Consider the following 16,765-nt stretch of genomic DNA (forward strand, 5'->3'; position numbering starts at 1 on the left):
TTAAGTCACGGACATAAGTTTTATGTGCCATACTTAAATAAGTAACAACAAACCCAGCAGTTTCTGGGTTTTTTTAGATTGACGCAGCTGTGTATTCCTTGGTACTGCCGCTGTACTGAGGCAAGTAGTACCTTCCTTTTAGGCAATTAAATACTTCTTCTCCATAGATTCATATTCAGGTTTAGATAAAATACCTTGAAAAGTATTCATCATCATATCCAAGCTGAACAGTACAACTACCACCTTTTTTTAAAAAATAATGGACATAAACAAAAACTGGAAGAACACTTGCTGAATAATGTCCCAGATAAAAACCCTTATAAAAACCCAAGCTGACTTGCTGTTTTGGAATATATCTTTGCAATGCAATCTTTACAAGGATTTTATCTTTCTGCATCAGCTGTATTTCCCAAGAAGTACCACGTGTCTCTGTTAATATATGAGCCTTTTAGCTTACTGTCTTCCATACCCTCTAATAAATCCAGCAAGGTACAGTCCTTACTTTTGAAACAAGTTTGATTGGAGTTTATTCAGGGAATAATTTCTCTACTTACTCTAAGCAGCATTTCAGCCTTTGAAGCAGCACTTGTTCTTTTGTGAGACATCAGGGGTACTCAAAGGCTTGTGGAGGAATCCTTCTCACAGCCATGGCTGATCCATCAGTCCCACCTCCTTCCTGACCCTGTGCTCTTCCATCTCTTCTGATGAACTGCCCTCATGACTGACCCATATATTCTGTATCAATAGATGTGTCATCAAACATACTTGAGGAAAACATCATATTAGGATGGGTCCTTTCACTGAGATCAGATGCAGTGACAGCCAACAACAATGTAGCTGAGTGAAAACTCCCCGAAATCCATCTTTTGCACTATTGGCAATAAAGCAGTTTGAAGAGATGGCTGTTTTAAGGGATCTGTTGCTTTGGGCAAACATGCTGTTTCGTGTAAAAAGGCAAAACCTTTCCTCATACTCTTTTATGGTGAACGTGGGCAGAGTCCTCATTACAGAAATTCCAGTGTTCTCCTAGACAAGCAGAAACACAGTGATAAAATACATGTTTTCTACTCCCTAACTTCTGTTCTTATCCTGCCAGCATTACATGAGATATAAATAAAAGGGAAAAGTGCATTAAAGTGCTTTGCAGTGTTGATTTATAGAGACTTGTACTTCTCCTTCCGTAAACTGTCATCCTGCTCGATGCAAAATGGATGCAGGCTTTTTTCTCTTTTTCAAATTCTGTATCTTAGATGAAAGCTGCTGGATGTATTTTTAATTCAGAAAGTGCCTTTTTGAAGTCCTGTCTGTGTTTCTCTTTAATCTCTTCTTATATTATTTTGTCTGATTTTTCTATTTAAAATGTAAGTCAAAGTGAGGCAGTGTACCTATTCTGTACTTTTACATGCTTCCAGTCTCTTCCCTACAGCTGTCTTTTCTGCTACATTGATGAAGATTTTTTTTCTTTACCTGCACACATTTTTGCTCTTTCTATTCCTTAGATGTGTCAGTATAACTCTTTTTTATCTTCAAAAATTCTGCTCTTGCCCAAATGCTGTCATTTACAGTAGGACTTCTCTAAGCTTCTCTTCCCTTGGCTGGATATAGATTTTTTATTTTCTTACATTCTTTTCTGTCCTTTAACCTGTTCTTTTTAATATTTCTATTCTGACTTGATAGCTTGTTGCTTTTAGCCTAAGTAATTCATCAAATAGGACTTTTAATTAAAACTTTCATACAAATGATAGGAGCTATGTTCTGTATACAGATATTGCATATTTTGGTGGTTACCCCTTCAGTAGTAGAGGATAAAAACTTTTGATTACCATATCTTCCTGCATGATCTAGATTTCAAACTGGGGCTGCTGTAGTTTCCATTATTTTTTTCCTTTTTTCTACACAGTAAATTTAGCTTTCATTTTTTTTTTCATACCATCTGGACAGATTTTCCTTTTGGCTTAGTAGCCATAAAATGTACAGTGTGGCGTAACTTTTTAATGCTTATTAAATATATAAAATGGAACTGCCCCACATAAAAATAAGTTTCACTGTACAATCTCATATTTAAATCAGTAGCTTTGCTTCAGTAACCTTGAACTTAGCTTGAGCAGTTACTGCTGCCAGTGGGCAATGTTGTACTGCCATTATTAAATGAAAAAGTAATTCATTTAATAGGAAACGTTTCAGCACACATACCCAATGGGTTGAGTTCTGGAGCTCTGAAGTGAAAAGTTGCTCTTTTGAAAATGGGATGAGCTTCTGAGAACCAAGATGTTTGCTGATTCCTGCAGTGAGGAATTTTGCAATTCAAGTTTGTCTGAGCCCTTCTACTAAAACTAAACATTAAAGGTAAATGTTGAGAAATGTATTTATCTACACTTATTTATGTATTTTTCTTTTTTTTTTTAAACAGGTAGATATAAGTAGGATTTTTTTATTTTTCACATCTTGTATATAAGATTCTACAGTAATTGAATTCACTGAAAACTAGGGTCACAACACTTACTAACCCCCCAGCTGATGCTTGATTTGGTTGGTGCAGGACTGGGAAATACAGACTGAGGATGCAAATTCATTACAAAGAAGACAATGTGGGCACAGTTTATTAAACAAAGTGGATTTGCTATCAACAGACAAGCTTGACTCAGAGTGGAGGTTGTCTGAAAGCTGTGTTCTAGCAGGAGATGCTGATCCTCTGGCAAAGTACACAGCCCAGGCTTAAAAAGCTGGATGGAAATTAATGGCATGACAACTCTGTCAATGTTGGAATTGCAGCAGATTGACGTGGCCACAGTTTTATTCCTGTTAATGAACTGTTAGGAATGAGTATACGATCAAAAGAGCAGCTGTCCAAGACAGAAACTATTCATTTGGTGTCTGTCTGGGAGAATTCTTGGTGGGAGCATTGGAGAGATAAAAAACAATGTAATAACTACTCTCCTCCCTTGTCAAAAAATAGTGTTGAAGATCAGTGAATTGGTTGTATACCTTTCCTTTAATGACATTTTCAACAGGTGGACTCTTCTAGGATAGTAACAGGAAGAGGATTTAAAGAGTAAAGAATCACAGGATCCCAGAATCATTTGGGTCAGAAAGGACTTTTAGAGGTCCTCTGGTTCAGCCCTTCTTCAGGGACATCTTCAACTCTGTTAGTTGGCTCAGAGCTCTGTCCAAGCCTGACCTTGAAAGTTTCCAGGGACGGGAGATCTACAACCTCTCTGGACATCTTGCTCCATGGTTTCAGTGCCTTCACTGTAAAAAATTTCTTCCTCAGAACAAGCATTGTTGCATTAGCTTAAATATGAAGCGGATCACTAGGCAAAAGAGCAGGAAAAGATCACCACTGCCCCATCACCCCATATCCATCACCACACATGTACCCATCCAGGAGAACAACTGGATTTAATGTCCAAGGAAATAACTGCTTCTCTTCTGGAAAAGGTTTGATTTTCTGGTCAGAAGTAAATGAATAAATAAAGAAATAAATAGCTTCATTCGGCTCTAATAAGCTAAAGTTCCTTTTAACCCTGTTGTTAACTGTAATTATACTTCTGTGACTGATTAAGAAGATAAGGAAGTTTCTCAGTGAAAAGCAAAAGTGAAGACATAAAGTGGCTTAACACGAGCTGTGACAGTAGTGTCAATGAAGATAAGAATGCATAGTCTGGCCAGTACCTTTTCTCAATGGAAACCAGATCATTTTTAAAAACCAGCTAAGAGCTGTCTAAATGAACAAATGAGTGAATGAAATGAGTATTCAAGTAAAGCCAAAATCTGTTTCAGTGTCCTGTTCTGAGTGATGCAGGTATCTGGGTGTAGGATTGTCTCCAGTGTCCTTGTTCCTTGGAGAAAGAACTGGAGAGCTTGGAGAGCTCTGTCAGTATGATGGAGTTTTTTAATGCTCTTTCTCTTTGGATTTGCCTTCAATTTAAGATTGTTAAAATAAATGTCCCTGTTTTGCCAACAACTTTGGCTGAACAAGCAGGGAATGCTTTGTCCATCTTAATAAACAAAGAACGCATTAGGGGTGTAAAGTATAGGCAAACTGCCAGTGTCTGGAAGTTACTGATATTAGTTTGTGTGGGTACCCCAAATGTCCTCTTTTATCGCTTGAGCAGGTGAGGCTCTGAAAAATTTCCAGGGGTGAAATAGCTGATTTGTGAAAATGATGTCAAACGGATTATTGGGGCAGATATATCAGAGATCTAAATCTGATAGCAGATGGCTATCAGCATAATCAGTTTGGAAGAGATGGTGCAGCAAAAATATCTTTGTTTCCTCTTCCCACATTTACCTTGTTTGACTTGCTAATTTAATCATCAGTGCTGAAGCTAGGGCTCAGATATTCAGTGGAAGAGGTGAGTGTTTCCCACTGATGTAGTTAGTTAAAAATTCTGCCTGATTTGAATGTAAATCATGAAGAAAAAAACCAACCAACCAACCAGTTGAGGGCACTTCTTTCTCCAGAAGGGAAGGGAGCATGTTCTACTCATCAGGGGTATGAATTTAATTAAGAGGCGCTGCATTAAGAGCCCCTGTAAGAAAGTGCTGGTTTTCACTGGCTAAACAGAGGGTTTTACCACTACTCCATGCATGGTTTTATAGTAAGCACAATTATCTCAAGATAAAACCACTGTGGCATCCTTCCCACTTGGCTTATGGTTGACCATCTTTGATTTGAGTTACAGACAAATTGATCTGTCTTGTTTACTCCAGAAAAAATGCTTCTGAAGAGTGAAAACAAGGTGTTGTATGACTGTAGGCAGCAGGCACTGGTGAGCAGCAGTGCCTGAACAGAGATATCCACATTATTTCCTTACTTATTCTGTTGCCAATTCAGAGGTGAAAATCATATACCACTTGGCTGGAGTTATTTAGTAATAAACATAATAAAGCCATGAAGTCATTCTGAATTCACAATGTGGACCTGCATTAATTTTCTTATTCATCAGTGTAGGGAGTACTGAAATCACCAGCACTGACTGCACTTAGAAATAAAATTTTTGTTGGTAAAGGGAGGGATGTAGATGTTGGGAAGTGAATTACTTTCGTGCAGGGAAATCACATTTTGCCTTAGACTGAGAGGATAACTCACAATCCTTTACTATTCAGAAAGTCAAAGCTTACTGTTAGTCACTGAGTTATTATATCTTTAGAACTGGCATTTTTGCAGGACTCGGATGTCATTTGTTAAACGTAGTGGCCAGGATTTCTGATTCAGACAGATAGGCAAAGTTTATTAAAGTCTTAAGGAGCTGGTATAGAAAGAGGAGCCAGTGATCTTTCAACAGTGTTTGCTCAATCCAAGTCTTCTCAAAACTCTCTTAAGAATCTCTCTCTATTTTTCTTTTTCAGAATTGAAATGTGGAAACTACAAATACTTGAAATGCTTGATAACTTACACTGACCCTGTATCTAGAACCTGCAAGCACAGTGACTTTCCATACACCCAATAGAGATCTAATTACTGAGTGCTTTTTTCCAAAAATTAACAGACATGCAGTGGAACTTACTAATGCATAATTTAGACCAGTTAGCATACAGTGTGTGGGAAATAATGAATGGACTTTTCTTATTCTTACTGTGATGATATACGTTTCCCTGGTGCTCATCCTGTTACTAATTCCAAAACTTCATGCTAGGAAATGAATTTTAATTATACAATAACTCTTAAGATGGCAGTCGTGTTATTGGTATCCTACCTTTTCTTTCTCTCTTTTCCTTTCCTCTATTTATTAAAAAAAAGAGAGAGAAGATTGTAGAACACAGTGTGTTTTATCTCAAAATTTGTATATTATGCTTAGAGAGAACTTGCTGTTTTATTTCTCTGCTTACTTATTCCATCTATTCATCTTATTAGTAAAATATTAAATAATACATCTTTGCTGATGTACTTGGCTTCATTGTTTCACTGTCACTCCTATGGACTTTTATTCCAAGTAATTATCAAAACCGCTTAACATGGGTGAGTCTTGTCCTATCCCAGTAGCTAAATGGTATCCTTTGGGTAAAACATCATAGCTCCTGGCAGCTTTAAAGGTAAATTTAAAGGTTGATTTGCCTTCTGTGTCATCTTGGTAAAGGAACCAAGGGAAGGGGCCTCAGCCTGGAGTTGCAGCCACCAGGATGTTGCATAATTCTCATGGGAGAGAGTGTCCAAGTGCTCCCATTTCACAAATGCTGTGGCCTTATGATCCACGGGTGGCCCTACAGACACAGATTCTGGGCATCACTGCTTTGGAGGCAAATTGCTGCCACAAATATTTGTAAGCTGTGTTCCCAGAATAAGCTCTGCTCTCAAAGCCTTGAGCTGTCAGGCACACTGAGGTCAGGATTAGGCCCACAATTGCTCTTTGCTGCATCCAAAGCTTTGCCTTTCTGGTGCCTTTGCTAATGAAGTGTCTATTTTTTGTTGTCCTGGCCTCTCACTGCCTGTGTTTATTTGTGCTTTCTCACTAAAGAAGCAGGAGTTGCCTGCTGACTTCAAGAAAATCCTTCACAAGAGGTTCAATGTGGCAGCTTTAACTTGCTCCAGTGATTCTTACTTACTCCTTTAAGTAATTGAAACTTAATTTGGATGGATGCAATCTGGCTACGGCTGCCAATGAGCCCTGAAAATTTCTTATTTTCTGCTAAAATATTGGAAATGCAAAACTTCTGACTATCTCACTCTGTAAATACCGAGATGAGCTTTGCTTTCTGTCAAAAATCCAATGTGCGCATCTCCTGTCTGATGAACTTGGACTCCATAACCTTGCTCGTGTATCTTCCAAACCTCATTTGTCTCTTTTTTTCATGTTTGAGTTTCCCTGTTCGGAGAGTGGCTTGTTACTATGACACCTTATTTTGTGCTTTCTAATTGGATCTGTAGTGATTTGTAAGTGTTAATACTTCAGGTATCAACAGGCACAGACTTCATGGGCAGTATTAGTTTGCTACTGGAGGCAAGTTTTCCCAGATCTGTGGATTTATGGACATACAGAATAATAGTTGTTTTCCATTTGTAGCTTGCATTATTTAGCCAATCCTGTAGCTCACGTGAGACCTTTGAAACTTGGTTGGTGACAGAAACTGTACTGATTTTGTCAGGATTTCAACCAACTCATATGTGATTTTAGCAGCATGGCAATTGTACCGCTGTGAGGAGACAAACCACATGGAAAGAGAGGGGGCTCATTTGCCCTGTCAAAAGTACAAAAGCCTCGTGGATCTGCAATTCATACACACCTCCTGAAAGCTGAGAGTTACAGAGGAGCAGGTTTGTAGTGTCAGTGCACAGCTGCAGTGATAGCTCCCCAGTTTGGGGGTGTGATTTACTGACCAGCTGCAGCTGGAGGACCCTGTCAGGATCATTGCTGGCAGCTGACCCTGCTGGAAGGACAGAAATGAGGGAACAAAAGAGACTGAAGATGTGTGTGGATTTCAGGGAGAACTTTTTTATGTAGTGAAAGGTGTATTTAGAATATAATTTTTATAAGAGGCAAGCTGAGCTTCTATTCATGGAGAATTTCTTCAGTCCAGGTAAGTTGAGTGATTGTTGTTCAGAGAATGTTGAGTTTGCAAGTATTGTTGAGAATGCAAGTATTTTTCTCCTAGGTGCTTTGACTTTTTTGAGTGTATAAGTAGCTTCCCACTCTGGTTTTCAAGATGCTTCTATGAATTTTAATCTCACTTTAGCTACATGACCCACTTGTGAGTCACATGAACGTTTTGCTGGTAAGCCTGGCTGAAGGTTAGGTGCCTTCTGAATTTATGTATTTCCATATCCTGTGAAGATACGTCAGCACCTAAATCCTTCCTGTCCTACTTCTGTTTTTATTAAGGTTCTAGTAGTGGCTGTATACTTCAGTTCAGTAGATCAGAATCTGAATCCATCCTGAATAAATTCCTAGTGAGGTTCAGTCCTTGTTTCATAGAGTTTGCAATCTAGTTCTGGCATAATACTCCTGTCCTGCTTCCACAGAGAAGATTTTTTTTTCTGAGTCACTTAGTGACTAGGAGCTAAAAAAAACATTTTTTGATGTGAAAGGCTGGATTCCTGAAGCAATTGCTTTGGCTGGAAGACTCTGTGAAGTTCAGGTAGGAATAGTTGATCTATTGTGTGTGAATACAAGCAGGTAATACCTCTGCTGCTGAAGTTCCTGAAACTATGTGACTGGCCTTGTTTAAGCAGTGCCTTCTGATAATTTTACCTGGTTTTTCCTAGACTGTTTGCCTTAGCTATTGTCAAAAGGCTTTTAGCTGGAGTAGAAAATTCAGCTGTGGATTCAGTTAAACCACGCTGTTCTACCTAGTCCTTCCTGCAGTGGGAAGTTTTCCTGTGCAATTTAGCAACCCCCTCCTGCCAAATCAAGTTGTTAAATTTTAATCTACAAGAAAAGTTTTGGACATCTTTCCTGCCCCTCAAAAGATTTCCTCCAGATGCCCATTTCTGTATTGTGAATGAGCACTTCCCAGCAATGCATTATTAAAGTATTCTCTGCATAGGGTTAACAGAGAAAAAGAGTTTGCCTGTTTTGAGAGAAGGAGTGGGTAGAAATGCTGAGTTTTGCATGTGGGAGACCTGAGATGGGCACACTGAGGAGCATTCACAGATGTAGGATTGGGTACCAGAATGAAAAATCAGTTCTCGTGCTCTAAATTATTTAGTTATCATGAAATTGGCTTAATCAGAGCATTTCGTGTAGGTTCTTTTGTTTTCTGGTAACTGTCTGAACTTCAGAATACTTGTATTTTGATGTGCCACAGTAGGAAGTGGTTTGCTTTTTCAAATCCCATCACAAGCTGTCTTCCCACCATCCTGAAGGAGCCCAGTTGGGGAACTTGGGAAAATCCATCTTGTTTTGTGAACAGTATTTCAACAAGATGATTCTTTGCAAAGGACTAATGAATTTCTAAAGCAACTGCTGAGAGTTTTCTTCCTGATTTACTGACTAAAAAGCTCTGATCGGGCAGAGATAGTTATTTTTCATGATGGCAACTGAAAAATAATGTGTAGAAATTAATGTAAAAAAATTTAATTCATTATTATAACACTTGGATAGTTAAGTAAAAAGTAATATGTGGATAATTGGCAGAAAATAATGCAGGTGATCTAAATCACACTCTAGTCCTGAAGTGTGTCAGATGAGATGTTTAAGAAGTAGAATTTAAAACCAGTGGGAAAGTTGCATACTTGAGCTATCCAGCATATTAAAATCCCATAAAGGACAAAAAGACTGAGCAGTGAATATTTTCACATAATGAAAAGTTTCCAGAAATACATAGTGAAAAACTCTTTGAATTTGTGCTTTAAATATTTAAGTGATTCTGCATATTAACATAATTTTCCATAGTAGAAGCAGCATTTTTAAATTAAAATTATTCTTCATGTTCCTCTAATTTAATTTTTTCAGAATCAACCTAAATAAGCAGGTTTGAATTAAATAATATTTTCTGAAAGTGACTTGTTTTGATTAAGAATTTTTTTGTCTTCTTTCTATCCTTATTTTAACACATACAGTCCCAATAGCTCTTTTTGGTAATCTCCCAATAATTATGGGATGAGTTTGTGAATGAAACTTGACACCAAAAAATAAAAAAGCCTGAACTAAAACACTTCTCCTTATACACTTGTAGGGTAAAATGACATCAGAGTTGTCTATTTTTGCCTGTGTCTCAATTTTTCTTACAGTTCAAGTAGGGGGTCTTGTGTTCTTAGAAATCTAATTTGGTTTTTATGTCCCTAGAGATGACTTCTATGTGTTATAATGATATTTTAGCACAATGAATATACTGAAACACTGTTTTATATCAACACTTTTTTTATTTGAAATGTGAATAGCCATTTATTAGTCTGCATACATAAGAGTTTGGGAAACTTTCTTAAGGTTAAAGCAAAAGCCTAAAGTAGTTGGGTGAGGCACAAAACCTCTCAAACTCCCTTAAGTTTTGAAGACTTGTAGTGTTCAAGGGGACTCTGTATTCAATACTGTGAATTATTTGCCATTTAACACCATTGGGTTCTCAGTGATACTGTTTATAGATATTCCCAATGACTTGGCTCTGGGATGCACTGCCAGAATAATCAGAAAAGACTGGTTTTGTTGGTAAAATAGGCAACAGCTTACGAATCCTGAACTAAAGGATTGTTTGAAGGAATTATCCTTCATCTACTCGCTGGTCTGGAATTTCACATTTGCTCCATGTTTATATGAAGACTTAACAAGGCCAATCTAAAAAGCATATTTTGGGGCAAATTTTTGTGCTGTTGAAGTTATGACAAAATTTGCATTCACTCTCTTGGTGTGAGGATGTGTTATTTCATCTAGAACTTTAGGGAGCTGCATCCTATTACAGAAACATAACTTGTATTTCTAATAAATGTCAACAGATAAATTTAATATCAGAACTAATAAGAAAATAAGTAATTTTCTAGATATTTCTGTCAGTGAAAATCAGCTAAGCATTGAGTTTAAAACTTTCTAGTCAGTACTTACTTTTTTTTGCTGACATACAAACACTCAGTATTGATACTGTGACTCAAAAAAGTCAAGTAAAAAGTGTTTAACATTGTACTTTTTACCCAAATGTGCTGTCTAGGATACTTCTCCACATAGGGTTTTATGCTATTTTATTACAGAATTAAAATACTACATGTTTCTGAGTGTTAACTTATTCCATATTTGACTTTAATATTGTTTAGACATTCTAAATATGAACACTCAAAAAAACTGGACCACAGAAGGCAGTTAGTGTTAAAATTGGCTTGCTGCATTTCTTTATTAGCATTTGGGTGACTTGCAGGAGCTGAATCTTCTCTGTCCAGCAGCTAAGTGAATAAGGCCCTTGTTTGGCAGCTACAACCATGTAAATGTTCCTGCTATGGATTTTGATGCTCCCTTACCAGGTCTTGAAAAGTTTCTGTGTTGTCAGCTTCTAAAATCACTTTTGTCTGCTAAATCTCATCAGCTACTCTAATAATCAGGATTTCACCTCACCCTGAATGATTGGGATGAGGATTTCTGTGGCATCTGGTGGGCACGAGGCAGCAGCTCCTGTTACCAGCTGTCACCAGTTTCAGTGAGGGTGGCATGCTCTGGTGGCTGTGACTTCCCAAAACTCCCATCACTGAGTCTCTGTTGGGTTCTGCCCCCCTCTCCCTTGGGCTCCAAGCTGCAGTTTGATGTTCAGATCCGTTCACTGCAGAACATCAGGCTGCCCCAGGACCACAGTGTCAATCCTGCTGAAGCTTTCTGTTGTATTAAAAAATTTAAACATGGAATACTTGAGCTGCCGTTTATGGATGAGCCATTTCGGGTTTATTGAGTTTAAGTAATAAAGGATTGCCATTTAGGGTTTATTGAGTTTAAGTAATAAAGGATTCATAGCTTAATAAATTCCCATTTGCCTTACACTTTACAGTATGACATAAAGACAAGCTTGGAAGATGTACTGAACTACTCAAATCAATTGGGATTAAATGTAACCAAGTGATTCATCGATTCACAATGTCAGTTTCTTACCACCCAATAAACTTTAATTTGCTTTTCTGTTGTTTTGTCTACAAATGGTCAATATTGAGAATATCAGGGCAGCTGTGGGGCTTAGAACATAGCTATTTCCTTAAGGGATTCAAACCTTTTTGTGTAGTTTTCTTGTCATATTGTTCATTAACAGTTTGATTTGGTACATCTATTTAATGCCTATAATTAGCAGTTAAGTATTCATAACGACTTCTAAAGATACCTGGAGAACTGTTAAACTCCTTTGGGAAACTGCTGTTGAAAACCAGTAATAAATTAGGGAAGACAGGCCCAAAACAATATCAAAGCCTCCTTTATGTCCTAGGGACATTTATGAAATGCTGTGCTAGGGGTGAGATGTTGCTGCAGAGGGATGGCTCTTTTAGACTTTGTCATTGGAGTTGTCTTCAGTGGGGCTATTTGTAGAGATCAACTTCTTAAAAATAAATGTTGAGATAGAAGATGATTGGACATAAAAAAGTTGAAGGATTCGGTGTCTATTCAGGACAGTTGAATTTGTGTATTGCTTTAAACCTGCCTAAATTTCATTCTCAAGGATTTCTTGGAGAGGGAAGGAATCTGTGGTCAAACTCTGGTGTTGTTCTGTTACCACAAATACACCTCTTTCGTGTAAGAAATGTTTTTCAGCTCCTTTGAATTTCTGTTAAACATATCTCTTTGTTTGGTCTATTAGGATAATACCTGGGGTGTGACTTTCTGGTTGTCTTTTAAAATATGAATTGGCTTTCTCTGGTGTTGTCCTATTATAACTTAGTTTCTCCCAAATGAGCCAATGTGTACTTCTGAATTTCTTGGGTTTTTTTATTATGGATAATTATTTTACTAATTATGTCAGTTGATGTTCAAAAGAGCTTTAAAAATCTAGGACTAGAGAAAGAGCGGACTGTATTGTAAGAGGAGGATGTTCTTGAAGCACTTTTTATAAACATTGGTCTTTCTCATATCTTGGCTATAAGCATTGATTTTAAATATTTTACTGGAAAATAAATGTAGGCCTCTAAGACAGTACTTATTATTTCTTAGATGTGTTGATTCTAAATGTGCAGATGTCACAGTAAAATTAAAAAGAATTCTGTAGAAAGTTGGAATGTAAAGATGCAAAATGCTGCGTTAGCATGTTGCTTCAGCAATAATTACACTTCAATCGTAATTGCTACTGCACCTATTTTGGGAAAACTAAATTTTAAATATAAAGTTGCAGCTTTATCAATATTCAGCAGTGTATTAACTTAAGAGGAATGAAAAATCCTAGTTGAATATTTGCCTCTTAAATTTGTGGCTCTTTGATGTTGAATACCTTAATGTAAACATTTGAACCGTAGTTCTTTGGTGAAATAATGTTAAAAAATCACTTTGTTTCTAACCTTTTTGTGAAAAAAATTATAATCCAAAATAAAGTCTCAGCTAGGGAGTTTATTTTTCCCAAGAAACTGGAAAATTGATTTACTGCTAATAAAAGCCATGGAAAAGGCTTCCTATTAAGGAGCAAAGACTGCCACCTAAAATTTCTCTTGCATATACTTTTAATTACACTTAATTCGTTTAATGGTATTTGAGTTTTAAATTTTCTCATGATGGAATTTCAAAAAGAAGTGATCTTCCAACACACATAAGTTGAGAACAGCCTTTTTTACCATTACCTCTTCTTAATTGCATTGTCTTTGTTCATTTACTATTCATTCCATGTATTTACCACAGCTTTCACTATATTCTTATTTCTCCTGTACAGGGGAAAAATATTGTATTTCCCCTGAAAAACTGCTACAGAAAGGGAGATTGTTGATCCTCAATACATCACAAAGGAATAGCAAAATCCTATCTTTTATTGCAGACAGGCACTGGAAGTCCATTCCCTGGTGGATTATGGCAGAGGGCACAAGTGGCACTGCTTGACTTTCAGTGTGATTCTCCACTCCTCCCTGGTGCAATTTAACTGGCTGTTGATACAGGTTGTTAGGGATGTTCCTCAGCTGATGAGAGAAAAGGAGTATTTTTATTCTTGGTTATCACAAAACATCAGCTATGAATGTGTATTTCATATTAACTGAGTGAGACAAGCAGGCTCTTTAGGCCTCTAAGAGGTAATGGCAGCATGGGAGAGATCAGTAAATTAAATGTGCCTGGGGATGTTTATTGGAATAACTTGCAGGTATTTTGGAGTGTCTTGGCCTCTGGAAGAGGGTCACTGTGTGCACACTGCATATTAAAAAGAGCCTGTGGAAAGGTTTGACTTTTAACTCTGAAAACTGTGCCTGGTGGTTATCTGGGGAATTGTAGAGATCACAGAATATCCTGAGCTGGACGGGAGCCACAATGGTCCAGCTCCTAGCCCTGCACAGGACACCTCAGGAATCACACTCTGTGCCTGAGGGCACTGTCTAAACACTGCTTGAACTCTGCCAGGCTGCTGCAAAAAAGTGCAAGGGACCATTCCCTCAATACGTACAACAGAACATTGTTTAACAGAATATTAATAGAAAATAATGGCTCCATCACATGCCAGTGCCTGGCCTTTTTCCTGGACACTTCATTTACCCATTTACTGGCTTTCATGAGTATAGAAATGATGAACTGATTTTTAAGCTGATTTGAAGAAGCTGATTGTATTTCTGATTAATCAAGGGAAAATTCTCTGTCCATGAAGCAGGTTAGACAGTTAGTAGCCCAGCTGAAAGGCACCAAGAAAAGGGGCTGAAGCAATGCTGGGAGCTGGAGTGGGGCTTGTTCAGCTCCTCTCTGCCTGGCAAGGAGAAGGCTCAGGGGACACAGCTGCAGCAGGAGAGTGACCATGGGCCTGTGACAGTGGGATTTTAATTGCACAGCAGTTTTTCACTGTTAAAATCAGGTCTTAAGGGGAGGTGGTTGGATGCTGTCCCCGGGGATGAGCTGGGAGAGGCCCCAGGCACCCTGTTCTGTATTTGCTGTATATTTGATTTTATACCTGCTGGGTAGATAAGGTGGTAGGAGACACCTTCCAGATGTCCCTTTTTTTTCCCCTTTAATTGCCCCTCTCCTTCTCTCTGTCTCCACTGCTTTTCTCCATGGTGGTGAACTTCCCAAAAAAGTAGAAAAACTGTTCCTCAGTGTAGTGTGGCAGGTTGTAGAGAGAGGATAACTGTATTACATTAAAAAGTACTGTTTGCTGTGATAAATAAACTGCCTGAGTCTTGCTGAACTCATGCTGAGTAAGGCCTTTTAGGCAAGCAAAAAAGGCACTTTTAATCTGTAAAACCAGATACTGTTCTATATACTCCATTCTGAACTGTAGGCTCACATGTGGAAAGCTGGATCCGAATGTATTAAACTGAAAATTAAGGGGTAACGTTTTACAAACTTCTTGTGTTGGAGTATGAACTCTGGATTTTGTGTAACAAGATGATAGTTCAGTCTTGGAATGAGGGAAAGGTGTTTCTGTTTGACAGTGTTTGATGAGCTGTTTGGTTGTGGTTATTTTAGTGTGAAGAAATCAATCACGAGGCACTGCTAATTGCACCTTTTAAAAACTTCATTGCATTTATAAAGTGCAGCTTGAAATACCTTCTGTCATTAATAATGAAAATAAAATTAGTTAGCTAAAATTAGATTTCTCTGAACCCTATCAGATGTAGAGTGTACTACATGTGTTTCTTTGGGGGAGTGTCTTTAGTCAAGTATTTGACCATTCAGTTCTTCACTGTCAAACAAACAGAAGGGATTTGTTTGGTTCTTTTTTTTAAACTTCTCTTGAGTAGGTTTGCTCTTAATCCATAAGCTTCACTCTCCAGCATGTTGGTTTTATCACCAACATGTTTACTTTCAAAATGTTACCAGAATAAATGTTACCATCATTTAGTTCTAAACAGTAGCTCTGTTCCATAGCTCCTTAGCAAATTACATAAACTCCTAAAAAGCACTGGGGTTTTTTTGTGGGGGATATCCACATGCTTTTGGCAGTCATGTGACATAACAAATATTTGGATTAAAAGTGTATTTCACACATTCTTCCCTATCCGAGATTACTTGCACTATTAACTCCTATTATGGTTTGCAGTATTTTTGTTTGATATTATTCTTTCTATGTAGATAAATCACTATTAACTTGAAATGGTAATGAAAATTCTTGAAGTAGGATTTCAATAACTGAAAGGAAATGGTTCTAGATTTATTTCCTAAGGGCCTCCCTTGTGGATTTGCCTGTATGGGGGGAATAAGAAATGCAAATTATGGATTTCTGTAACCATTTTACGATTTGACTGTCATTGCAAAAGACATATTTTGGTTTTCATTACTTACAAAATTTCCATAATTGGAGGAAGTAATTCCAGAATCAGTAGCTCTCTGTTAGCAGCAGCAGCTGAAGATGATTTCTGGGGAGTAGAGAGAAGTGTGAAATGGAGCAGGGAAATTCAAACAGCCATTGAGAAATTCTACTTGTGGCTCATCTTTTCTTCATATTCTGTTCAGGAACATTTATTTTAAATAACGGAGCGGTACAAACATTTTGTCATCCTGTGGAGCTGTGGTTGATGCCTTACTTTGTAATATAAATCCTACACTAAACGTACCTTGGAACTCCTGTTTGTGTTTTGCCACTGGAAAGTATCTTTTGAATGGACTAGATATAAATAAGTAGCTGACATCTGAAAGCATTTCTGTTTAAAATGGACAGTATAGAACAGATATACTTAGTCCTGATATTGGAGACTATTTTGCTTGTGGGAGGCAAGAGACAGGCTATGACCAGCAATTGAAATAACATTTTTATATTTTAATAAATACTTTTTTTGAAGAGTAAGGCACAGTTGTGAACTGCATCTCTAGAGAAGGTGAAAAGTAAGCTTTTTTTTTTTTTTTCTTACAAAGGGTCACAATCTTTGTCATGACTGCATATGAGTCATGAATCTGGAAGCTGGCCATGAGCTGACCACACTGCTTTTGTTAACACAGTAAAAGAACTGGTAGAAGTGTAGTCTTTAGTGAAAGTTTTGTGACAGAGTTGTGAGACAAGCACCACTTGATGAGCACTGGGAAACTATTGCTCCATGAAAAAAAAATCTGGTTTGTTTTCTGGTTTTTCACTTAAGTGGTGGAAAAATTGGTGAGGCTATCTGTATTTGATCTGCTTGGTTTGTTACAGCAGTCCCAAAGCTACTTTGAATATGTGTTTTCTTTTTAATTTAGAGAAAAACCTCCAAATACTGAAAAGTAGTTTGGCTTCATATTGTCAAAGGCACCAGGAGTTTGGTTTGCAGAGGGACTTGAAA

At 37.6% G+C, this 16,765-nt stretch overlaps 1 protein-coding gene across 2 annotated transcripts in view; it reads left to right on the forward strand.

Moving 5' to 3' along the window:
- Positions 1-16,765, forward strand: part of EPHA6 (EPH receptor A6) — a 366,464-nt gene that overhangs the window by 53,096 nt on the left and 296,603 nt on the right. The window contains exon 1 of one of the 2 annotated variants that reach the window (XM_066340827.1): positions 7,400-7,518. The exons of the other annotated variant lie outside the window; for it this stretch is intronic. The gene's annotated coding sequence lies outside the window, so the exon portion shown is untranslated. Of the gene's footprint in view, positions 1-7,399; positions 7,519-16,765 lie in introns of those variants that run through there. 2 annotated transcript variants of the gene reach the window in all.

The sequence above is a fragment of the Sylvia atricapilla genome, chromosome 2, assembly GCF_009819655.1.
Source record: "Sylvia atricapilla isolate bSylAtr1 chromosome 2, bSylAtr1.pri, whole genome shotgun sequence".
Lineage (NCBI taxonomy): Eukaryota > Metazoa > Chordata > Aves > Passeriformes > Sylviidae > Sylvia > Sylvia atricapilla.